The sequence below is a fragment of the Odocoileus virginianus genome, chromosome 11 (genome assembly GCF_023699985.2).
Source record: "Odocoileus virginianus isolate 20LAN1187 ecotype Illinois chromosome 11, Ovbor_1.2, whole genome shotgun sequence".
Taxonomy (NCBI): domain Eukaryota; kingdom Metazoa; phylum Chordata; class Mammalia; order Artiodactyla; family Cervidae; genus Odocoileus; species Odocoileus virginianus.
This window is the reverse complement of record NC_069684.1, coordinates 33,859,820-33,874,383: the sequence shown is the minus strand read 5'-3', so window position 1 is coordinate 33,874,383 and position 14,564 is coordinate 33,859,820. Positions and strand designations below refer to the sequence as shown.

At 41.6% G+C, this 14,564-nt stretch overlaps 1 non-coding gene across 1 annotated transcript; it reads right to left on the bottom strand.

Moving 5' to 3' along the window:
- Window positions 1-4,894: 4,894 nt before the first annotated feature.
- On the bottom strand, window positions 4,895-4,967 carry TRNAG-CCC (transfer RNA glycine (anticodon CCC)). The gene has a single exon. It is a non-coding gene; the product is annotated as a tRNA-Gly (tRNA).
- Window positions 4,968-14,564: the final 9,597 nt, after the last annotated feature.

Sequence of the window (14,564 nt, the reverse complement as noted above, 5' to 3'; positions counted from 1 at the left end):
GACTGCTGAGTGCTTTTCTGGAATTGCTGCATTTCAGAGGAAAGCGTTGTCTATGTGAAAGGGAATTGTGAGCTGGAAGTGTGGTTTAGGTGAAAAAAGTTATTAAAGAGACAGATGTGGATCAGAAATATAGATGTATAAGTTAAACTTCAAGGCTAGCCTGACAAAGCAATGAATGAATCCAAGAGTCAGGACTATTTCAGGCTCTTCATTTGATGGAGAGAAGCAACTGTTTAACATTTGAAGCCCTTAAATGTGCTCATTTCCTCATTGATGCCCTAAATTCCTAGGCCCCTTACGCTTGATCCAGGGCAAGAATTCTCAGCATCTTCTTTCTACACGTCGACTTTAGGCTACTCATGGCTCGTCATTTCTGCTTTTCAGCCTAGTTGCAGTCAAACCTATAAAATGTCAATCTAAATGGTTTCGTGTTAAAAGAAAAATGATCACCAATGAATATCCCAAGTTCACTTCTAATCTGTTTTAAATTTCAGGTATTTTTAAAGTAATGTGTTTATTGCTACGGATAAAGTTAATGCTTCAACTTGATGCTATGTGTGATCACATTCATTGTCAGGAAGAAGAATTTTGTCCTTCTGCTTCCCCAACCTCTGCTTTAGCAACCAGATTGTAAGTATGTCCCCAAGCCCAAAGGTAACGTAGAAGTCCTTCTGGACGTTGGCACCCTGCTATGTGAGACCCTACGCTATGGTGAGAAACGCATTATAGGGTGTTGCCATTATGAAAGGCCACTGCAGGGCCCCACAAATGGAAAAGGCCACTCCAGCAACTTAATTCCATTATGGAATCTCTTAAGAACTGGAAAAAAACAGAATGACGATATTTGTGATATTGCCATGGTCATGTTGATGGAATCATACCACCTGCTACTTGGCAGTCAAGAACAGGGCCAGCTCAGAGAGAAAGAAATAAAAGCTGAAATACAGCCTGTAAGAAAGGCCAAATTTGGACTTTAAAGCTGCAGAAGAGTTACTGTGTAATATAATGGCTGTATTGATGTATTGAGCTGAAGCCCAAAGTGAGAGAAGGGTAAGAAAAATTGTGCTCTAGGGTTAATGCCCGGCTTCCCTGGTGGCTTGGTGGTGAAGAATGTGCGTGCCAATGCAGGAGATGCAAGAGATGCAGATTCAGTTCCTGGGTCAGGAAGATCCCCTAGAAAAGGAAATGGCAACGACTCCATTATTCCTGCATGGGAAATCCTGTGGACAGGGGAGCCTGGTGGGCTATAGTCCATGGGGTCCAAAAGAGTCAGACATGACTGAGCGACTAAAGAACAACAGGATTAATGCTGAAATCCGGAAGACTTAACTGTGTTTGGCAGCTGTGAGTAGGTCCTTTGTGAAATGTCAGTTCTTTTGCCACCTGGTACCACCTGCTCCCAAGTCCTTCGGAAACTTCTGCCTTTTAATGGAAACCTGTAACTCTAAAATGCTGATTCCTCTAGATCTTTAAGAAAGCAAATACTACTGCTTTTGTTTTTTCAAAGGCAGAATGTTCAGTAACTGCCTCTGAACTGTGTTCAAGGAAGGATCAGTCCACTGTGGCTGGGTTGGTTTCCTCAGGGTTCTAACACGTGTGATCATCTACATGGGCTTTAGGACTCCTGGTGGTAGTGTGTGGGTCTGTTAAAAAATGGAGAATGAAAAGAAAGGAAAACTGTTCCAGTTTAAAAAAATTTAATGACTTTTAAAAATGATTTTTAAGAAATATTTATTTATTTGGTTGCATCAGGTCTTAGCTGTGTCATTCAGGCTCTCTAGTTGTGATACACAGGCTTCAGAGCAGGCAGGCTCAGTAGCTGCGGCATGTGGGCTTAGCTGCTTCATGGCATGTGGGATCTTAGTCCTCTGACCAGGGATTGAACCTGCGTCCCCTGCATTGCAAGGCAGATTCTTAACCTCTGGACCACCAGAGAAGTTCTTTTATCTACTTTTGAATCTAATAAAACTTAAATCTGACAGAAATATCGATTTTGAGCCTATTGTATGAAGAAGGCTGAGCTAGATTTTGCAAGATTTCTTCTCTATGGAGTTTAGAAGCTAGAGCAGCCACTATACTATATATAGCTATTCTGGAAATATTCAAGGGACAAAGGAAAGGAGCTGGTAAAGAGGCAGAGAGAACCCATGGAAAAAGCAGCCCCAGGGCACTCATTGGAGGCTGATCCTGTATGGATTGGTTACTAGTGCTGTGTAACGAACAGCCCCAAAATGTGATGGCGTAAAACAATCATTTTAATATATTCATGGATTACATGTCCTGGGAATCAGTCTCTGCCCACTACTTCCTGCTAGTTTACTACACAGCATGCTTTTAGGGAGTGAGGACTCAAATGAGTTCACAGGTGACTTGATTTTAGAAAACTGTGGAGATTTACAGAAGGAACTATCTTTGAGCAGCTGTTCTCAGTGCAACATTCAAATCTGTAGAAACATTGCAAGGCTCATTGGATGAACATTTAGAATATTAGTAAATTGATTGGCGATTTCCAAAGTTCTACTTTAGAGGATCAGACCACGTGACTGTGTTTTGTTATCATTATTTTGTGTACTGTGTCCAAAATCACTTTTTGTTTTTTTCCAGTTTTTTTTTAATTGGAGGATAATTGCTTTACAAAGTTGTGTTGGTTTCTGCCATACAACAACGTGAATCAGTCGTAAGTATAAAAAATTATGAATTAAACAGAGTGAAGTAAGTCAGAAAAAGAAAGAAAAATATTGTATATCAATGCAAACTAGAAAAACATGTACTTCTGCTTCATTGAGTACACTAAAGCCTTTGACTGTGTGGATCACAACAAACTGGAAAATTCTTCAAGAGATGGGAAAGCAGACCACTTTACCTGTCTCCTGAGAAATCTGTATGCAGGTGAAGAAGCAACAGGACTGGACATGGAACAATGGACTGGTTCAAAATAGGGAAAGGAGTACATCAAGGCTGTGTATTGTCACCCTGCTTATTTAACTTCTATGCAGAGCACATCATGTGAAATGCCAGGCTGGATGAAGCACAAGCTGGAATCAAGATTGCTGGGAGAAACATCAATAACCTCAGATATGCAGATGACACCACCCTTATAGCAGAAAGCGAAGAACTAAAGAGCCTCTTGATGAAGGTAAAAGAGGAGACTGAAAAATTTGGATTAAAACTCAACATTCAAAAAATGAAGATCATGGCATCTGGTCCCATCACTTCATGGCAAATAGATGGGGAAACAATGGAAACAGTGACAGACTTTATTTTCTTGGGCTCTAAAATCACTGCAGATGGTGACTGCAGCCATGAAATGAAAAGATGCTTGCTCCTTGGAAGAAAAGCTATGATCAACCTAGACAGCATATTAGAAAGCAGACAAAGGTCTGCTTTGCTGACAAAGGTCCATCTAGCCAAAGCTATGGTTTTTCCAGTAGTCATGTATGGATGTGAGAGTTGGACCATAAAGAAGGATGAACGACAAAGAATTGATGCTTTTGAACTGTGGTGTTGGAGAAGACTCTTGAGATTCCCTTAGAATGCCAAGAAATCAAACCAGTCCACCCTAAAGGAAATCAGTCCTGAATATTCATTGAAAGGACTTATGCTGAAGCTGAAGCTCCAATACTTTGGCCACCTGATGCAAAGAGCCACCTCATTGGAAAAGACCCTGATGCTGGGAAAGACTGAGGGCAGGAAGAGAAGGTGACGACAGAGGATAAGATGGTTGGATGGCATCACCTACTCAATGGATATGAGTTTGAGCAAACTCCAGGAGATGGTGAAGGACAGAAAAGCCTGGCATTGTGCAGTCCATGGGGTAGCAAAGAGTTGGACACGATTGAGCAACTGAACAACAGCAACAACAATTATCCTCTAAGTAAAGATAAAAAATAAAAATTAAAAAAAGCAAAAATATCCATTGGCAAAACAAAACAAACAAAAAAAGTGTTCATGCTTTTGGTAAAGTGTTTGTTCTAAGCACATTAAATGTCTTTCAAGGGTTAAAAAAAATATAACATGTTCATGGATTATGGAATTCAGACAAGGGTGACTTGTCTCTGCTCCACAAAGCCTTGACCTTTAGCTGGAGAGATCTGGTGCCTGGAGGCAACACCATAGCTGGGGTTAGACTCACCCCAGAATCACCCTCACTGCCATGCCGCGCTGGCACCTGGTGGTCTGCGGAAACCCAGCTGGGGCTGTCAGTGAGAATCCCTATGTGTGGCTCTCCTTGTGATCTGGGTTTCTCATGATATGGTGGCTTCAGGGAGGTAGCTGCTTACACTGTGACTTAGGTCTCCAGAGGTGGGTGTCCCAGTGACGGATTATCTTTTATGACCCAACTGCAGAAATCACACAGGGTCTCTTCCCCACGTTACGTCTGTTGCAAGTCACACGGGGGAGGAGTTTTGTTTTATTTTGGATGCACCGAGTCTTTGTTGCGGTGTGCAGACTTCTCCAGTTGTGGCATGCGGGCTTAGCTGCAGCATATGGATCTTAGTTCCTCAACCAGGGATCAAACTTGAGCCCCCTGCTTTGGGAGTGCAGAGTTTCAGGGAAGTCCCAGTAGTGTTGTTTTTTTTTTTTTTTTTAAATAAGGTATTCCTTAAAAAAATTTTTTTTAACTATTTTTGTCTGGGATGGATCTTCACTGCTTTTTGTGTAGACTTTCTCTAGTTGCAGAGAATGGGGTTACTCTTCCTTATGGTATACAGGCTTCTCTTGTTTCGGAGCATAGACTTCAGGCTCTCAGGCTTCAGTAGTAGCAGCAGGCAGGCTCTAGGGCTCGCAGGCTTCAGTAGTAGGGTTAGGGTTAGGGTTAGAGTTTGCCCAGCTCTGGAGCTTTAGCTCAGTAGTTGTGATTCATGGGTTTAGTTGCCACATGGCACATGGTATCTTCCCAGGCCAGGGATTGAACCTTGGCCCCCTGCATTGGGAGTGCAGAGTCTTAACCACTGTACCACCAGGGAAGTCCCTAGATGCTATCTTGTTCACACAGTTTGTTCATACAGTTGGCTCTTGAGATTACTGAAGGGGAAGCTAGAGAAGGGATCTGGTGATCTCTTAGCTACTTATTCTTCATCTCTACTGCTTTGATCTTTGGAGAGAACCAAGGGGTTAGGCAAGATATTGCTTGATCAAAAGATTTGAAAGGTGTCTTTTGGACTAGAGATGAGTGGAGCAAGGGGATGCCTGGTTTAAGGTCAGTGACAATATAACTTTGCCAAAGTGACGGACAAAAGCGAGCTTCTGCAGAGAAGTCTTTCCTGTAGAGAGCTCTTTCCTGTCAAAAACTGCGTATGAGAAGGACCACCCACCCCCTCACAGGATACATCAGACCCCAGAACCTGAGCTGCTACCACAATTCCCTATAAAAAAGAAACAATGTCTCAGAATCTAAACAATAGTTTATTAATGTGTGCCATACTAACAGTGGTAAAGAAGAGGAAGAAAGAGAATAAAGCCCAGTAAAATAAATTTCGTAACAGTTTTAGCTCAGCTTTCCATAAAATGTATACAAAAAAATTCAGTCATAGGTCAATTTGAAGGACATTCTTTAAACTGTAAGACCTACCCACATTGAGAAACTTCCAGTCTCAATGACTAGGAAAGAAACCCTCAAGTCCCCTCAGCTACAATCTAACCTTTCTCATTTTCAAATCAATGAAAATAACTTTCCCTCTAAAAACTTTGGCCTTCCCAAATTAGCAGAACTAATCTACCTACAGAGAGTCCAGAGGGTGAATCTCCAATCCTAACACTTACATGGAAGAGACTTTAAGACAGATCTCACGTAAGAGTATTTAATGAAAATGGAATCTCCCATTGTAATGTAATTACACTCTACCGCTGGCAAAATGCTTTCTCTAAAATGCAATTCAGTTCACACTGATTAAGTTATACTGCCCCATATATTTAAGCCAACAAGATGAAGAGTATAGGATACAGACTAACCATGATATCAACCTTGTGGAGGTCAAAAGAATGACAGACACACTCTCCAGGCTTAGTTTTTAAAAACTGTTCACGTAAGGAGAGTATTTCCTTGCATGCTTCTACTGAGGGCCTGAATTTGGTCTACAGTTAGGGAAAAGAGGTTGAAGTTGTGTGTGATGTATTCATTGGTGTTTTGAATGCAAATGTTACTATTTAAAGATTGGCCTAAAGTGTGACATTGAGACATCTATGAAGAAAAAAGGAGGAAAAGAACAATTTTTAGCCTAATTTGTGTTATTATTTAGACAGAGTTTCAACTCCAGTAGCAAGTCCTTCTTCTTTAAAAATCGTCATTTTACATTAGAGTATAATTGATTAACAATGTTGTGTTAGTTTCCAGTCTACAGGGAAGTGATTCAGTTACATATACAAGTATCTATTCTTTTTAAAGGAGGAGGAAATGGCAACCCACTCCAGTATTCTTGCCTAGCGAATCCTGTGGACAGAGGAGCCTGGTGGACTGCTGTCCATGGGGTCGCACAGAGTCGGACATGACTGAAGCGACTTAGCAGCAGCAGCAACAGCATTCTTTGTAAAATTCTTTTCCTCTTTAGGTTGTTAGATAATATTGAGCAGAGTTCTCTGTGCTATACAGTAGGTCCTTGTTGGTTATCTATTTTAAATGTAGCAGTGTGTATTGGTCAATCCCAAAATACCTAACTATCCCTCCCCTTCTTCCCCACCCCTCCGCCGTCCCCCCACCGCCCATAACCTTAAGTGTGTTCTCTAAGTCTGTGAGTCTGATTCTGTTTTGTAAATAAATTCATTTGTATCATTTTTTTTAGATTCCCCATATTTTTTTTTCTTTTTCTGACTTACTTCACTCAGTATGGTCATCTCTAGGTCCATTCACGTTGCTGCAAATGACATTATTTCATTCTTTTTAATAGTTGAGTAGTATTCCATTGTATATACATACCACATCTTCTTTATCCATTCCTCTGTCCACTGAAATTTAGGTTGCTTCCGTATCTTGGCTACTGTAAATAGCGCTGCAATGAACATTGGGGTACTTATATCCCTTTGAACCATAGCAACCCATCTGGAAGGGAAGAAATCAAAGTATAAAGAACAACTATTTGGGACCTCTGAGAAGTAAATTATAGATGAACTGGTAGGGAAATCAAACTTGAAGGAGAGGTGGAAGATTTTCTGTTTCATTTTTGTTCCCCCCCCCCGCCCTTTTCTTTCTGGTTTTGGGCCAAGGGAAGCCCTGTCATGGAATAGGTCAACTCTTTTTTGGGGGGAGAGCCAAAGAACCAAGAAAAGGGGCCTATATGAACCACAGCATAGAAGAATTCCTGTTTTGTTTTCCCTTTCTCTCTCTCTTTTTTTCTCTCCAGGCCCTGCCCTGAGACCCCCAGCAGCAGACCTATAAAGTGGCAAGGAAAAGCAGCTGGATTTCTAGTCAAAGGACTGAGAAAGGGATCCATGGGAATCAGCAGAGAGAGAAGAGAGTTGGAGAAGGGATCTTCTGAGTCTATGTATGAATAATACATAAATAAATGATAATTAATAATACATAAATAAATGCTTGCCCTTGAACATATGTATAATATGTATATATATATAGTTGCTGTTCCTTCATGAAGTCATGTCTGACTCTGTGACTCCTTTGACTGTAGCCCGCCAGGCTCCTCTGTCCATGGGATTTTCAGGCAAGAATACTGGAGTGGGTTGCCATTTCCTTATCTACGGGAATCTTCCCAACCCAGGGATCGAACCTGTGTCTTCTGCATTAGCAGGTGGATTCTTTACCACTGATCTACCAGGGAAGCCCTATATCACTTTGCTGTAGTCTTGAAACTAGCACAGCATTGTACATCAGTTATACTTCAATAAGAAACAAATACCTCCCAGCTTTCCCCGCAAAAAACAACAAATGAAATAGAAATCACACAGATAGAGTCATTTCTACAGTGCCAATAATATACTCCTACTCCCAAGTGAAAAAATTTAGATCTGCACAAAATCTGTATGTTGGCATTCACAGCAGTGTTACTCATAATCACCAGAGACTGCTCTTCCAATAGCGTATGAATAAACAAATTGTGGAACACAAGTAAATGGAATACTTCAAGATAATGAAAAAACTGAAATATTGATTCAGATGAATCTCAAATGCTTTACGCTGAATGAAAGAAGTCAGACCCGAAAAGTTCTCTGTTGCATGATTCCATTTAGATGATATTCATGCAAAGGCACACTTTAGGGATGAGAAGGGGATTTCCAGGATGTGGGTGGGAGGAAGCACTGACCACAAAGGGTCAGCATGAAGGGATCCTGAGGTGTGGATAGAACTATTCTGCATCTTGATTATGGTGGTGGTTACACAACTATCAAATTGTAAAATCTAATAGAACTGTACAGCAAAAATCTTTCAGTGCATGCTAATTCAAAATCAGAGAAATGAAAAAATATAAAGAACTTCATATTTATCTGAGTGCAACCTGAACTGTGAGTCCAGTTTCAAAAGATGGTGGGGACTGCAGAAGAGAAGTTCTAAATCAACAAGGACACGGGAAAAAATTTCCTTTCGTCATTGCTTTATTCGGATAAAATAAAGAAGGAAAATTAATGCTCTGTACTATATTATTAAAATACTAATACAGTCAACAGCTGTCAATGGATTTTTTTTAAAGAAGAGGAGAGGGATATCTCTGGTGGTCCATTAGTTAAAACAGCAGGTTTCCAATGGAGGGGTCATGGGTTTGATCCCTGGTGGGGGAACTAAGATTCCACATGCTGCCTGGAGAGGCAAAAAAAAGCAGAATAAAATAGGATATTTCCTTTCAGAAGAAAAATACTCATGAGGTCAGTAAAGTGATGTCAATTTCCTTAAATAACATGTATCATCGATTTCTCCCTCCAGAGTGCGTTAAACTTAGGATCGTTCTGGCAATTTTTTTTTTTTTTAATTTCAGGAGGGCTACTAAAATCCCTACATTCATTCCCTGTGCCCGAAATAAAAGTATAAAAAGCGAAATATAGGTCAAGTGCAGAAATAAAATTTCCTTATTGTCAGACATCTCCATCTTCAGCAGGGAATGACAAACACGTCAAAGCATATTTTAGCTGTTTTCTTTGAATGTCATGCTGTTGTTGGAGCAGCATTTTGTTTTGAAAACTGTAGATTAGATCGATGTACATCTGTTCAGGGGAGTGTCCTGTATAAAAGGCTTCCCAGCAGGAATGACCATGAATTAGTCTGCAACTGTGTCCAATTGTGTGTGAAAACATAAGCCCATTAAATGGCTCAGAACATTAAGAACAAACATTTCTCAACACTTTGTAAATGGGAATATTTGTAAGTACTGCTGCAGTTGCTGCTGCTAAGTCGCTTCAGTCGTGTCTGACGCTGTGTGACCCCACAGAGGGCAGTCCACCAGACTCCTCCATCCCTGGGATTCTCCAGGCAAGAACACTGGAGTGGGTTGCCATTTTCTTCTCCAATGTATGCATGCATGCTAAGTCGCTTCAGTCATGTCCAACTCTGTGCAACCCCATGGACAGCAGCCCACCAGGCCCCTCTGTCCACAGGATTCTCTAGGCAAGAATACTGGAGTGCGTTGCCGTGTCCTTCTCTGTTGTAAGCACTGAATATTTTTAAAGATGTTATACCAATGTCTTTTCAATGCCAGACAAAACCATACAATTTTCTTCAGCAATTTCTCAAAAAGAATTTTTATTCCCATGTGGTGACTCAAAATCTTAATTAGGTGCAAAAACACAACTAAATATCAAGAATAAAAATTCTTTCATAAGGTAAAAATACATCCTCCTGTAATTCAGACTGTGAAATTAATCCATTTTATTAACCTTCAATTATAGGAGCCATAGAGTACACTTATGACCATATTTAACTTCTATTATAAAATCCAGAAATGGGCTTCAGAATTAACTTTCTAAATAATACTGATTTAATTCCTTTAAAAAAAGTTTATTTGTGATGAAACTGTGGAGTTGTTTAAAATCTGATATAAGGGAGCCCTATTAGAATCCATTTCTTTTATTCTGGGCATTCTTATAAACGACAAGTCTGTTCAAAGCCCTCAGTCTGATCCAGCATTGATTGATCCAGCTTGGGTTTGGAGCCTATGAATTAACATGGAAATAATTTCTGCTACATTTATTTAAAATTAACACTAGCTTTAAACCATCTTGAGCATCTCTGTCTGAGTTGGATACAGTTAGCTAGAAATGGCCAAAAAAAAAAAAATCTTTCTTTTTTCAATTTGATAAATATTAGCCATTGGTGTCACAGGTGGCACTAGTGGTTGAAGAAGCCACCTGTCAATGCAGGAGATTTAGAGATGTGGGTTCAATCCCTGGGTCATGAAGATCCCCTGGAGGAGGGCATGATAACCCACTCCAGTATTCTTGCCTGGAGAAACCCATGGACAGAGAAGCCCAGGCTACATTCACAAAGAGTCATATGAGTGAAGCCACTCATCATGCAAGCACACACACAGCCATTGGTGTTATCTGGGGCAAACTGCCATCTGTTTCCTCAGTCTGGGCAGAGATGAGTTTGGAGTGTGATCCAGACCACAGGAAAGGGTAGAGGCTTGAAAATCTCTAGTTCCCAGGAAGCCAACATGGGCACGAAGCACTCAGTGTCACACCTGGGCAGGGAGAGCTCGGCCTGCAGAAACAGAGACTTAAAGCCTGTGCACCTTAGACCTCAGAACAGGTGCGGGGCAGGTGACTACTGATGGCCCGAGAGACAGAGCCCTTGATCTCAGGGATGGAACATGAAACTGGGGCCCATCCAGTCCCACCAGTCAGGGGCTGTGATTTCACTGTATTATCCCCAGCTCTGGCCTGAAAAGCCCCCTGTGTTCCCAACCACGAGTCTTTCTCTGCCCACACAGTCCTCATCCAGCCTTGACTTGGTGCACCTGGCTCCTTCCCACCACCAAGACCACACTCCCTTCCATCCCTGCATTCAGTTCAGTTCAGTCGCTCAGTCATGTCTGACTCTTTGTGACCCCATGGACTGTGGCAATTCCAGTCCAGGCTTCCCTGTCCATTACCAACTCCAGGAGCTTGCTCAAATTCATGTCCATCGAGTCGGTGATGCCATCCAACCATCTCCTCCTCTGTTGGCCCCTTCTCCTCCTGCCCTCAATCTTTTCCAGCATCAGAGTCTTTTCTAACAAGCTGGCTCTTTGAATCAGGTGGCCAACGTATTGGAACTTCAGCTTCAGCATCAGTCCTTCCAATGAATCTGCAGGACTGATTTCCTTTAGGATGGACTGGTTTGATCTTGCAGATCAAGGGACTCTCAAGGGTCTTCTCCAACACCACAGTTCAAAAGCATCAATTCTTTGGCACTCAGCTTTCTTTATTGTCCAACTCACATCCATACATGACTACTGGAAAAACCATAGCTTTGGCTAGATGGACCTTTGTCAGCAAAATAATGTCTCTGCTTTTTAACATGCTGTCAAGATTTGTCATAGCTTTTCTTCCAAGGAGCAAGCATCTTTTCATTTCATGGCTGCAGTCACCATCTGAAGTGATTTTGGAGCCCAAGAAAATAAATTCTCTCACTGTTTTCATTGTTTCCTCCATCTATTTGCCATGAAGTGATGGGACTGGATGCCACGATCTTCATTTTTCTGAATATTGAGTTTTAAGCCAGCCTTTTCGCTCTCCTCTTTCACTTTCATTAAGAGGCTCTTTAGTTCTTTACTTTCTGCCGTAAGGGTGGTGTCATCTGCATATCTGAGGTTATTGATATTTCTCTTGGCAATCTTGATTCCAGCTGTCTTTATCCAGCCCAGCATTTCACGTGATGTACTCTGCATATAAGTTAAATAAGCAGGGTGACAGTATACAGCCTTGACTTACTCCTTTCCCAATTTGGAACCAGTCTGTTGTTCCATACCAGTTCTAGCTGTTGCTTCTTGACATCAGAGGCAGGGAAGGTGGTCTGGAATTCCCATCTCTTGAAGAATTTTCCAGTTTGTTGTGATCCACACAGTCAAAGACTTTGGTGTAGTCAATAAAGAAGTAGATGTCTTTCTGGAACTCTCTTGCTTTTTGGATGATCCAACGGATGTTGGAAATTTGATCTCTGGTTCCTCTGCCATTTCTAAATCCAACTTGAATATCTGGAAGTTCTCAGTTCATATACTGTTGAAGCCTTGCTTGGAGAATTTTGAGCAGTACTTTTCTAGCCTGTGAGATGAGTGCAAATGTGTGGTAGTTTGAACATTCTTTGGCATTGTGTTTCCTTGGAAGTGGAATGAAAACTGACCTTTTCCAGACCTATGATCACTGTGGCATTGGCCCCACCTTTTTTACCTGGGCTATGCCTCTCATCATACCATGCACCACTAACAGATCCTGCTGAGCCTTGGCTCCTTGGCCCAGTTGAGTCACTGCCCTCACCCCACCACTCCAGATGCCACCTAGACTTGGCCACGTTTTGCCAGGCTCCACTACGCTCTCATATATCGACACGCCTCCAGACCGGCCCATTCCAGGCACTGCCCCACTCTGGCCTAAAGAACTCCCATGCCAAGGCATTGGCTGCTGGTGCAGGTGGTGGCACCCTCCTGTGGACCCCAAGTCTCCCTTCCCAGCTCTGCTCCCAAGGTTGCTCTATGCCTGGTCTTCTCCTGCACTTCCAGGACAAGAAGATCTCATCCTTAGCAAGACTTGAGTGAAACCCAGTCTCACACCACCAGTGTTGGCTTCCCTGACCCACTGGCTCAGCCCAGGTGTTAACCAAACACCTGACAAAGGGACTGCCCAGCATGTGGACACACGGACAAAGAAGAAACAGAAAGAAAAACTTACTTTGGGAAACTTTCCAAAGATATTCACTTTCTGAATAAAAATGATGTACAAACCCACAAAAGCTGGTAGTAGATAGATGGATGAAAATGTGAAACTTAAATAAAATAACTGACAAATTATTAAAGCAGACTCAAATTTAATTGGAAATAGTCTCCTAAGAAACCTGTACATGGGTCAAGAAGAAACAGTTAGAACCTGACATGAAAAAACTGACTGGATCAAAAGGAGTACATCAAGACTGTATGTTGTCACCCACCTTGTTTAATTTACATGCAGAATACATCATGTGAACTGCTGGGCTGATGAAACTCAAACTGGAATCAAGATTGCCAAGAGAAATACCAACAACGTTAGATATGCAGATGATACCACTTTAACGGCAGAAAGCCAAGAGGAACTAAAGAAAAAGCCTCTTTTTAAAAAATTTATTTATTTTAATTGGATGCTAATTACTTTACAATATTGTAGTGGTTTTTAAGAAAGAGCCTCTTGATGAGGGTGAAAGAGGAGAGTGAAAAAGCTGGCTTAAAACTCAACATTCAAAAAATAAAGACCATGGCATCCGGTCTCATCACTTCATGGCAAATAGATGGGGAAACAATGGAAACAGTGACAGACTTTATTTTCTTGGTCTCCAAAATCGCTGTGAATGGTGACTGCAGCCATAGAATTAAAAGACGTTTGCTCCTAGAAAGAAAAACTGACAAACCTGGACACCCTATTGAAAGGCAGAGACATCACTTTGCTAACAAAGGTCTGTATAGTCAAAGCTATGTTTTTCCAGTAGTGACATACAGATGTGGACCATAAGGCTGAGCCCCGAAGAATTGATGCTTTCAAATTGTGGTGCTGGAAAAGACTCTTGAGAGTCCCTAGGACTGCAAGGAGTTCAAACCAGTCCATCCTAAAGGAAATCAACTCTGAAAATTCACTGGAAGTACTGATGCTGAAACTTCAATACATTGGCCACCTGATGAGAAGAGTCAATGCATTAGAAAAGACCCTGATGCTAGGAAAGACTGTAGGCAAGAGGAAAAAGGGGCAGCAGAAGATGTGATGATTAGATAACATCACTGACTCAATGAACATGAATTTGAGCAAACTCCAGGAGATAGTGAAGGACAGGGGGAGCCTGGCTGGCTGGACAAAGAGTTGGACATGTCTTAATGACTCAACAACAGCAATAATAAGTGGAGAAATTACAGTTGGTGACAAACAAGCTATGGTGAGTGGTGACATAGGACAGTCCGAAGAGACAAAAGGAAGGTTAGTTTTTATTAGGTTTTAGGAGGAAATAGTGGAGGTTTGCTTTGAATAACAGTTCACTGGTGAAAAACAAAAATTTTAGATTGTAAGGATTTCTCGTTGGCTGCAATTGGACTGGGGCAGGGAGGGATCTTTCTTTTTCTTTAACAAGAGATGAAATCCCTATGTGACAATGTCCTTTCTTGTCAAAATAACTCTTCTTCTGTCTTTCTTTTGGTTATGTGCTTTGCCATGAGTTGGTGCCCATATGAGAGCTCTTCATTCAGGGCTTCCTGACTCCATTTCAAATGAGGTTTCATTTCCGCAGATGAACTAATGGGTGAATGGATGGTGGAATGGTGGGTGGGTGAGTAAAAATGTGCGGGTAAATGAATGAATGAATGGTGAGTGGGTGGATAGATGGATTAATGGGTGGTGGGATGGATGAATGGTAGATGAGTGGATGGTGAATGAATGGATGGTGGAAGAGTGGATGGTGGATGGATGGTGGATGA